Genomic DNA, 11,678 nt, shown 5'->3' with positions numbered 1-11,678 from the left:
CATCTGGTTACCTGGGCTCCCTCCTCCATCTGGCTCTAATTATCTCAGCCAAACTGAGGGTTGTTTGTTGGTGGTTGTGATTTTCTTAAGTTTCCCATTAATTTTGTCCTGCCTCAGTTTTGTTTTCCTTTCAGTAATGCAGGTCTTGAATAAATTAATTTGTTGCTCATGGGCAAAAAAGTAGCTGCAGCAACCAGCCTAAATCATCCTCAAGCTATAGCAATGTTGATTCATTTGTAAGAATCTGCATTTACTCCAAGAACACATAATGGGGTCTTCCTTTTTGGCCATGAACACGCCTGTTATATTCCTCTGGGGGCTAAGAGGATACCCTAGCACAGGCCTTACAGTTTTTCCAGCAAGAGCCATTCCCGAAGCAGACAGAAGGAAAGGAAGCTGCATCAGAGAAGAGCTTAGGTTTGATTTCTATTAAGTCCTTTGATTTTTTTTTTAAACCCAGGCACATGTTTTATTTTCTTAGTTGAAGAATTTATAATCCTGGACACTGAAAATAAATACGTTTTATATTTTCTAATGTATGGTTATTATCTTAGGAGTTTGAGCTACATTTCCTTGTGTTACAACATGGTCTGGCTCTTTTAGAATGCCACAGGTTATAGACACTGAATCAAGCTGAATGTTTCCTCCAGAGAGAACATTAGGAACAGGTGGGGGCAGTTACTAGAGTAAAACAGAGACCCAAGAGGAACAAAATGACTCTTTTAGGAACTGTTTCAATGCCTTAAACCCAGAAGGACAGGGGAAAATTCACAAGCACCATCTTGCTAATGGTGACCATGCCCTGTGTGTAGGGAAGCCGGGACGTTCCCTCTGTTAGCAGCGGGCATCCTGGAGCCAGGATATCCAGGCTGTTACGCTTTTTCTGTCTATAAGTTTGGTTGCCCATGAATCCCCCTCCTCATAAAATTCAGTGGCTTCTGAGCACCCCTTGTGGCCCTTAAGAAGTCAGTCGCCTTGTTACCACTTTGTCCAAGGTACTGAAACCAGCTAGCGATGCACGTCAGTGTCACTTCAGTGAATTAATGGATGATATTACAAATTACAATAGGATTAAGTGAAGAAAACAGGACATATGTTGTCTCAAATGTGGAAAACTCAGGATCTACAAATAATAAAAGACTAGTAGGACTAGTATTTAAGTTTTAAAATTGATTATATCTGGCTGTGAGCTTATGGATCATTTTTGTGTCATATGCATTAGCTATAACTTCTCATTGTGGTTTAAATAGTGATGCCTGATGCTTGGCTACCCCTTCATTCAGTTAAATACTTCCTGAGCACACATTCTGAGTGTGGCACCCTGCAGAGGGAGCAAAGCTGAGAGAATTCCAGGTCTTCACCTTGATCCACTGCCTCTCATGTCTTTGACAGCAGTGGCCCCTCTCTTGGTTCAGAGCCTGAGCTTTTTGTTCTCTTCACAGGGCCGGGCCTCCTGGCTGGTCCTGCAGTGTTGGTAGTATACTCGCTCAGATATGGATGGGCTCCCTTCTGCCCTTCCTTCAGACCCAGCTTGAATGGCAGCATGTCAGGAGGGCTTTTTCCACCACCTATGTAATCCTGCCCTCACTTCCCACCACGCTGGATTCCCTGTAGTGCTTTGATTTTTTTTTGTGTGTGTGTGTGTGTCGCTCATGTCAATAGGTATCCTAGGCATGTGTGCACTTGAACACTGACCTCCCACCAAAATGTAATGCCTTGGAGGAGGGGTCTTCAGGCTGGTTCATTGCTATATCTCTGTCCATCTAGAAGGGTGCCTGTCACATAATGGGCACTCAGTAAATATGGTTGAATTGAATTTTCCTCAAGGGAGAAGTTGTGATATGTGTATTGAAACAAATCAAGGATGAATATCAGTCCATAAATTCAGGTGATAAAAAGATGGTATCTCTATTTTTTACAATAATTTAAAAACTCTGCACCTCTACCCTGCTGGGTTGGTGGGAAATTTCATCTTATTTTTTGCCCTGCTCCTTTCCCCTCATCACCAGAGATGGGGGTGGTGTGGGGGAGTTGATTTAAGTTTTCCAGAATCTTATGCAATAATAAGGGCTTTGGGAAAGGCCCTCTGCTGAGCAGCCCATCCCATTGTGTCTCTCACCAAGGTGCCTGCACACCGGGTGGCTATCTGCTGCTTCTGGGCAAGGCTGAGAATGTTGCTGCCTGTGGCCCTAGCTCCCCATATGCTTCGTCCAAAAGCTCTTCCTCTCAGGGTCTTTCCCCACCGTGGCCCCTGCTGAGAAGCAGAATCTGCAGAAGTTGCTTCCACCCCTAATTGGAAGAATTTCCTTTTAGTCTGATGTTTTTCTCCTGTTTTTCCAAGCCACTAACCTTCTCTAAAACTCTATCCTCCCCTTGGGCCTCTGGCTTTTAAAAAGAAAGAGCCAGAAGTCATTCTGTTTCTTATTCTGCCCCTGACCTCCCTGAAGCAAGGGATGTGGAGTCTGCTACCTGTTCAAATGGGGAACGAACAAGAACAACTTCAGACAACTCTGACACAAGACAGAATGTATGTTAGAGGAGTGAAGCGGAAAGTGCAGGGAAGAAGGTGATTCCTTTCAGACAGGAGTGGGAAGAGAGAAACCGAGCCAGGAGGAAGGCTGAAGGCATCCTGTACTTCGGAATGAGCCTTGAAGGCTTGGAGTATTTCATTTCACAGAGTGTGATGGATAGAAAAGAGAGGCATGAGCAAAGAGAAAATGGAGACGGCATATACCTGAGGGCAAATAGCCTGATAAGACTGTTGTATTTGAGCAGTGGGAAAAGATCCCCCTCCCCAAAATAGGTGGAATCAGCTTGTGACAAGGCTTGAAAGTCAGGTTGTTTTGATATTAACTTGACAGTATTTGGCAGCCATTGGGTCAGTAGATAGATTAGAGTTGTGCATTAGGTAATGAAATAGCAACACCGTCTAGGATGGATTAATAGCTGGAACTGGTGATGGGAAGGCTAAAAGTAGAGAGAACCCTTAGCAGACTGAGAAGTAGTTTAGAAACAGAAAAGAAAAAGAGGATAGAGATGCAAAAAAAAGTAGAGTGAACAGGATTTGACCACTGGTTGAATAGGAGAGGGTCTTCCATGGTGGCTCAGCGGTAAAGAATCTGCCTGCAATGCAGGAGACCCGGTTTCAATCCCTGGGTCGGGAAGATCCCTTGGAGGAGGGCATGGCAACCCACTTGAGTACCCTTGCCTAGAGAATCCCACGGCCAGAGGAGCCTGGCAGGCTGCAGGCCATAGCATTGCAGAGTCAGACACAACTGAATCAGCTAAGCAGCAGCATTAACAGCTGAATAGAAGAGAAAGGCAAGAGAAGGATGGTGATTACAAGAATGGGGGTGTTCTCAGCAGAGAAATGAGAAATAGGGGAGATAGGGGTAGCATGAGAAAACCAAGAGGAGCTTCTCATTTGGGGGAAAAGAGGACCAGTCTGAGCTTCCATCAGGACAGTTGGAGCTGTGCATGAGGGGCTCAGAAGAGAGGTCATGACTTTCCCAAGGTAGAAGGAGAATATGGGTAATAATGCTGCAGCAGTGTTTTGGGGTGAAGGAGCAAAATTAAGCGATCCACTGTCGGATTCTTTTGATCATCTCAGTAGAGTAGGAGGCAAGGCCACTTGCTGAGAATAAGGGAAACAGCCCGTGTGTCATTTGGACTTTGATCACGGGAACAGTTTGTAACAGAGGCTCTGGTGAATATACCGTCAATTCCTGAAGAACAGTAGGGCAGACCCATGCAGTGTCAAGTTTTCTCTCCAGTAAATACAGAATCCTTTTATGGTAGTTTTATGAAATCTATCCAGGCAGATGTGAGAAGAAATAGCTTTCACATTGTATATCTTGTTTAAGGCATGGTTGTTGTCTTTCATTCGCTAAGTTGTGTCCTGATTCTTTGCGACCCCATGGACTGGAGCATGCCAGGCTTCCCTGTCCTTCACCATCTCCTGGGGTTTGCTCAAACTCATGTCCATTGAGTCAGTGATGCCATCCAACCATCTTGTCCTCTGTTGTCCCCTTCTCTTCCTGCCCTTAATCTTTCCCAGCATCAGGGTCTTTTCTAAGGAGTTACTCTCTCTGCTAGACTATTGTTATGCCATTCATTGGAAATTTGTTTTGGGGGGAACTTCATAAGATGCCAGAATACCTCAACATCATAAACATGGAAAAGTAGCTACTATCCATTGCCCACATTTCCAACTCTGTGCTGCTTTCCCTGTGTTGTATGTCTGTCCCCAGGGTAGCCCATCATCACCTGCCCTCCAGTCCTAAGGCCAAGTTTTTTTCTATACTGATGGTGTGGGGCAGAAGGGAAGAAAGAGCTCAACATGAAGACCAGCAGTACTTGGGGTTTCCAGGCAGCTGTTGCATGTACATGGGGAGCAGGGGAGAATGGGGGACCGTGAAATCCATTTCACTCCCTGGGGTAGCCACCACATGCTGCCCTTGGTGGTTCAGGACCCATCTCTATCGACCTCCTTTTGTGGTCTTTTCCAAGCATGCTACCCCATCTCTCTAAATCTGGTCTTTTTTTTTTTTTTTTTTATCTGATGGTACCGCTATTGGGAATTTAGGGATTTGTGTGGAGTAAGAAGTAAGGAATAGTAATAGGAAGCTGTCTGCAGTCTTAGTCTTACCAGTATTGTCTTCACCAAAAGACAAAATCCATGGGAATTATTGGCCCTAGTGTTTTTAAATCACCCAATTCCAGTTCATAGTATCTCCAGCTTATTGAAATTTTTTCTTGTCCTTGTAATGTTTCAAATTAAATATGTGACTGTCAACTCATATATGTGACTCTTGACTCTATTCAAGCCCAGGGACCAAAAAAATTTCACTAAAGAGTTGAAAATCCCAGAAAATTTGGAATTGGGGTTGAAAATCACATGCTTCTCGGACTGGTACATCTTTTTAACTCTCTGACCACCCAAAAGGGAAGAATATGATGTAGAGGCAAAGCTGCATAGAGTTTGATTTATTTACTTAAGAGGCCAAAAGAGAATTACATTTCTCAATGCATAAGAAACTACAACTCTTGAAGACCTTAGAACTAGAACTGTTAAAGACTCTTAGAACCTCTTAGGCTCTAGGCTAATGAATGTTAAGATTTTTCAGGGGCAGAAGGAGTTCATTTGAGGGAGCCATGTCTTATTAGAGATTCCTTTCCCTCTGTCCTTCATAGCCCTACCCAGAAAAGTATATGCTGGTGAAATTGAACCCTCAACAAGCTACCCAATATCTAATTTACTAAACAAAATCCCTTTCCACTATACCCTCCATTCTGCCCAAGATCAGCTTCAATTTGCCAGTGTAGCACCACTCCCCGCTGTTTTTTTTTTTTTTTTAATAGAATGGACATATTTTTTCACTTTTGTTTATTTTTGCCCCAAAGCTTTTGGCATTTCCCTCCAGTGAGTCACACTGTGGGACCATCTCAAGATGACCTCCTTACAGGATGTTTCTCTTCCCAGAGGAGATGGGAAATTGGTATAAGACAGCCTGTCCCAAAATGTTACTGAATAGCATGTGGGGATTTTAATAAATGTTATTTCATCTGTCACCAAAGCCACTTGATGGATGGACTTACAGGGAGACAGCAGTCTAGATCTTTCCCTCACTCTAGACAAGGTGGAAGAACGAAAACCAGGTTGTTAGGGATTTACTCAAATCAGTTGAATACAGGAATCAGCCCTTCTACTATTTCCATTACAGAAAATTAGAACAATCCTTTGAGAATTCAGATTTTGCAACAAAATAATTGTACTAAGAGGTGAGAGAATAAAAACAAGAGGAAAGAAGGCAGGGAGTGCTGGAGTCTCTCGTTTCCCCAGCACACTGACACTCATGCCTTAAGCCAGGTCAGTGATATTCCTGACTTCTGGACCTCCAGCCTTCCTTCTGTCCCTCAGTTTGGAAAAATCCTCTTCCCCAGGAATAATTCTTCACTCCATGTTCATCGCTTCCTCTTCTCTGCTCTCAGAGCACTTTCTACCTTCCTCTACCAAAGCACTTAGCAATCTGGGACTGTGGTTAATTGTGCAGTGGTCACCCACCTTTCCCATGCTCCTCTCCCCCATTTACAGGGTCTCAGGGGCAGGGGAGTGGGCCAAAATTGTCTCTGTATCTTTGTCATCCAGAAGAGGTCCTGTCACCAGGAGGTTTACTATGACACATCCTAGTGCAACCACCATGGCAGCTGTAAGGGGCTCAGGGATCCCGGTGAACTTCTATTCATAATGTGGAGGTGAGTGTCTGGATTTTCCTGTTCTCTTCACACTGGGTCAGGAAGATCCGCTGGAGAAGGGATAGGCTACCCACTCCAGTATTCTTCAGCTTCCCCTGTGGCTCAGCTGGCAAAGAATCCACCTGCAACATGGGAAACCTGGGTTCGATCCCTGGGTTGGAAAGATCCCCTGGAGAAGGGAAAGGCTACCCACTCCAGTATTCTGACCTGGAGAATTCCATGCACTGTAGAGTCCGTGGGGTTGCAAAGAGTCAGACACAACTGAGCAACTTGCACCTTTCACACAATGCTTCCCTCCCCCACTCCTCAATTCTGTCAGCTACTTATTTCTTTTCTCCCCTTGGAGTCATGTAAGAAAAATTTTAAGTATCAGCAAAAATTATAAGATATATGTGAGTTTTTATTATAAATATTCATTGGGAAATTAGGAAAATTACCAATGTGTATCCCTACTGCACTTGCCTGAAGAATCCCATGGACAGAGGAGCCTGTCAGGCTATGGTCCATGGAGTGGCAAGGAATCAGACATGACTGAAGCAACTTAGCATGCATACATTCTTACTGCATGTCAAAATGTTGAGGCTGGCTTTACTCTTTCTGTTGAGCTTGACTTCTATATATGGCAGACAATTTTTGGCTCTTGACTGCCTGGCATTCAAGCTTCCTTTCTTCTAGTAACAACACCTTGTTTTGTTTTTCTTGAAGTGGGGAGGTAGTTGTCTTCCCCCATTGGGTGCAGTCTTGGTGATACTGAGTTCAAGGTAGCCCACCCTCCCTTAGCCTGGGATGCATTATCAGTGGTCACTACTGGTACAGTGTGGGGTTGGGGAAGGGATGTTTTTTACTTAACTTTTACAATGAATAGTTTTCAAATTAAAGATTTAAGAAAAAGAGTAACGTTGACATAGAAGATCTGGCTGGATGCAATGAATTTTCCTGTTAAATCTTTGAACAGCAACCAGAGGCCTGGCCTCTTCTACTCAACTTCAGAGTCCCGAGGGAATGCAGACAGCCCACGTCACACTCCTGAAGTTGCCAAAAATCCCTTTAAAATTATCGAACAGATGTCTTTCCTTGGGGTTGAGATGATATATAAATCACAGCGAACTGCTTTCAATTCCTGACTCCGTGCCTTGGGGCAACGGAATCAATCACTCTCAGGTTTGTTTTCTGGATGTTTTTTAAATCTCCTGAATCATAGTAGCAATAACCATTACCGTATGCAAGAAAAGTAAACACATCTGTACTGGTAGCTGTATTTCATCCCAGGATACAAACTTCCTGTGTGATGATGGAGTTGAATGGGTCCCCATCACTCATCTTTGCAGCTAGTCCCATGGACGAGGGAGTGACCCTGAAAGGGTTCAGCATGAAGAATGAAATGGTTTCTGAGCTTAGAACCGGGAGCTTACACGGCATAAAGATCGACACAGCCGTGGCCCATATATCATCAGCAGTAAGAGGAGGGGTCTTGTCCAAGTTCACAAGAAGAAAGAAAGGGAATGCCAGAAATTTTCCAAAACAAATCAAGGCTCAAGTCAAGCAGTCTGTCTCAGTGTCTGTCTTTGGTTTCTGGCCTTATCTACCATGTTTTGTGTAGCATGAGAAAAGATGGCTGAAGAACTTCACACAAATATGTAATTATATGAAAGCTCTTAATACTTTCCAGAGAAGCAGGATTCAGATTTAAACCAGTTCCTCTTGGGTGGAGCAGATACTGCATCTAGTTTCCAATAACTGGTGTATGTAATATTTAAAATGAAGCACATTTTTAATGCTAGTAGATACCGTAACCCCCAGTGGGGTCACCTGATACTTACCCATCAATGTCATCAGATGAGAAAGAACTTCAAGATCAGGAGACAGGGTGCCTTCTTCATGGAGAGAGGATGGAGTTTAAGGAGAGACATCTGAGTTTGAATCTGGATCGGCTCTGCCACTCGATGTAGAACTCAGGCGAATCTCTTTGTAACAATGAAGTTCCATGACCTCCTCTGTGAAACGGGAAAACCATCTACCTGGTGATGTCTTGGTGAACATCCAGTACATGTTAGAGGCTTAAAAAGGGTACCTGTTATTGTTACTTCTGATTTCGGAGAATTGGGTATCTACAGCTTAAGTGAACCTCCAAGGAAGCCCTATTTCGCCATGTGGTAACAATGTCAGAGGTTGAGGCTGGGCCTTCCCGACCTACTTATGGGCCTCCCAATAGACTCTTTTTCAACAGAAGTGCTTTTCTGCCTCTTTATGATTGCAACTCAAAGATCAAATCAAGTCACTCCCCACCCCAACCCACCAGCACAATGCAACTATCGCTAAGCAAACCTCCCATACTGTCTGTGTTGTGGGAGTGGGGAGGGCGGAGCTAACATTGCTTCGGGTTCCAGATTCTGCAGACTTCTGAATTTCTCTGATCTCAGCCAACATGTGGCCAGAGTCTCCCTTTTTTTACCTCCTCGAGCCCCCCTCCTTTTTTTGAATTTTTGGCACCATTTCCTCTCTACCGTCAGGCTGCCCAGGGAACCCAAACACTCCCTCTGGCCTTCTGCTGAGCAGGTTTAGTCCACAGGGCCTATCCTCTGGGTTCTGCTAACACAGAAGTTATTTCTCTAAGACTCCTGGGGCCAGATTTTTAATATTTACATAAGTAACATAAGCATAAAATGGTATAAAACTCAAAGTATACCTAAAAAAAATCATCTCCCTCCCACCCATGCCCAGCAACACATAGTCCTTCCTTGCCTACTGTTATTGGTTTCTTAAATCTTTCCCATTGTTGTTGTTTAGTCACTAAGTCGTGTCTGACTCTGTGACCCCATGGACTGTAGCCCGCCAGGCTCCTCTGTCCATGGAACTTCCCAGGCAAGAATACTGAAGTGGGTAGCCATGTCCTTCTCCAGGGGATCTTCGCGACCCAGGGATCGAGCCCGCTTGTCCTGCTTTGGCAGGTGGGTTCTTGACGGCACTGAGGGAAGCCAAAGGTGCTCTGTTCCTTTCGAAACCTCTGCATGTGTATCTCTCTCCCTCCCTCCCTTGTTTGTTTGTTTGATTTTATTTCCTTTCTTCCTTTCTTCCTTTCTTGTAAATGAAACCTACTATATTACTAGGTAACTTGTTATTTTTTTAACTTAACAAAATCAGTGCATAGTTTAAGGCCACTGTTAAATTTAGACTTTTTCTGTCCTCTCAGTGTTCTCCAAACCTTTATGCTTTGTCACCCCTATCATTAAAAAATTTCCTAAGGCACACAAAGAATATGTAACTATTCACTCATTTATAAAGTATAGCCATGTCACTAGTAACAATTATATTATGAAATATTAATTTACTAATTACTAGTAACATTTATATTATGAAATATTAATTAAAATAGAAACTTTAAAATGATAAAGGATGAAAATTTAAATACTTGATTTTTTAAAATTGTATTTGATTAGTACAAAATATTTGTGCTATCTAAAATATTACTATTAGTATTTTTAATAGGATCAATGTGTTGAATATGCTTTGTCATGTCTGAAAATCTTGGGTGATCCCTTTGTGAGATAACAGTCAACTGTCTGGTTGTATGTTCAGTATATTTTGATACTTGGTTTCAAAGCCCATCAGAGCTGAAAAAGACACACTACAGAGATGTAGATCCAAATGGAAATAATACCTCATTAGATAAGTTTTATTAACTCCCAACATGCATTTTTCAATACCATCTTTTATGTAAAGACATTTGTTGAAAATTTTTCCTGAGTTAAAAGTTTTTTTTTTTTCTTTTTTGGTAATACACGCAGAGTAAATGGGAATATTTCCAAACATCTGTTTTCAAAATGCTCTTGCCATAGATTAAATTTCTTTTGGAAAGAAATTACTTTCTCACTAAGTGTTAAAGTATCACTTCTACTTAGAAAGAGTAAACTATTAATACTTTACTTAAAAAAAAAAATATCTGCTAGATGACATATTGGGGCTTCCCTGATAGGTCAGTTGGTAAAGAATCCACCTGCAATGCAGGAGACCTTGGTTCGATTCCTTGGTCTGGAAGATCCCCTGGAGAAGGGAAAAGCTACCCACTTCAGTATTCTTGGGCTTCCCTTTTGGCTCAGCTGGTAAAGAATCTGCCAGCAATGCAGGACACCTGGGTTTGATTTCTGGGTTGAGAAGATCCCCTGGAGAAGGGAAAGGCTACCCACTCCAGTATTCTGGCCTGGAGAATTTCATGGGCTGTGTAGTCCATGGGGTCGCAAAGAGTCGGACACAACTGAACGACTTTCACTTAGATGACACATTAACAATAGCCACTTGCTCATATGCAACTCTTGTCTTCTTGTCAAAGAAAGAAAAAAATGCCAGACCCATTCTCAGGTTCAGTTCTGCAGCTTCTTTAAATATACTGCCCTGAGATAGCTTGTGAGTACATGGCCACTCCCCATCGCATGGTGAAGAGTTATAAAGATCCTCCTACTTGAAGACTTTGTTTTTATGAAATGAACCACATTGATAACATCCCACAGGCATGTAAACATTGGCGTGGTTAGCATCCTACAGGCAATCCCTGGCAGTATGCTGGACCCAGAAGCGTGAGAAGATGCCTCACTTGTCCTCACTGCAACTCTCTCTCTTTCTGTTAGTGGTCTGCTTGCAGTATCTGCAGTCATGTGAGCCCCTCTGCCTGTCTCTTGTCTGGACTAGGGGAGGGCACCTTAATGAATTGCTGCATCCCACGGAGGATACGTACCCCACTTGGAGATTCTCTCCACAAAGGACTCTCTCCTATTAAATTCAAAAAGTTTTATTTTGTTCTTTAGTCTGTGAACTAGCCCTCTCTTCCTTCTTTCTTTTTTGCCACACCACATGGTATATGGGATCTTAGTTCCTGGACTAAAGATGGAACCTGTACCCGCTGCAATGGAAGCGCAGATTCCTAACCACTGGACCACCAGGGAAGTCCTCCCTTCCTTCTTTTAATGAAAATACCTCCCAGACTCAGTCTCCACAGCACTGTATCCTCAAGGGACTCCACTAGGGTTGTTTCGGGAAGGTCTGGCAAGTTGTCCTCGGCAGTCCCCACTGGCCCAGTGCCTGAGGCAGGTAGATGGTCAAAATGACAATGTCTGGCCACTTCCATTTATTAAGCAATGATTTTGTGTTGATCCCTACTCTAAGTGTCCCATAAAAACGGTCCATTCTCTCTGTTCACTGTAGGTATTTTCTATAACGTCTCCCTAAACACCGAATTAGTTCTCAAACACCTCTGCCAGGGAAATGCAGGATTTGGTTCTTACTAGATTCTGATCTAGTAATATCCAATAATATTAAATTCATGGCCAACAGCATACAACACATGCCTAAACAAAATCTAACTCACACTTTTCTCCATAAGGCACATCATAGCCTTCTTGTGCTCAAGAACACTAGACGGCACTTCAGCA

This window comes from Muntiacus reevesi, chromosome 6, assembly GCF_963930625.1.
Source record: "Muntiacus reevesi chromosome 6, mMunRee1.1, whole genome shotgun sequence".
In the NCBI taxonomy this organism is placed as follows: Eukaryota; Metazoa; Chordata; class Mammalia; order Artiodactyla; family Cervidae; genus Muntiacus; species Muntiacus reevesi.
This window is presented reverse-complemented; position numbering follows the sequence as displayed.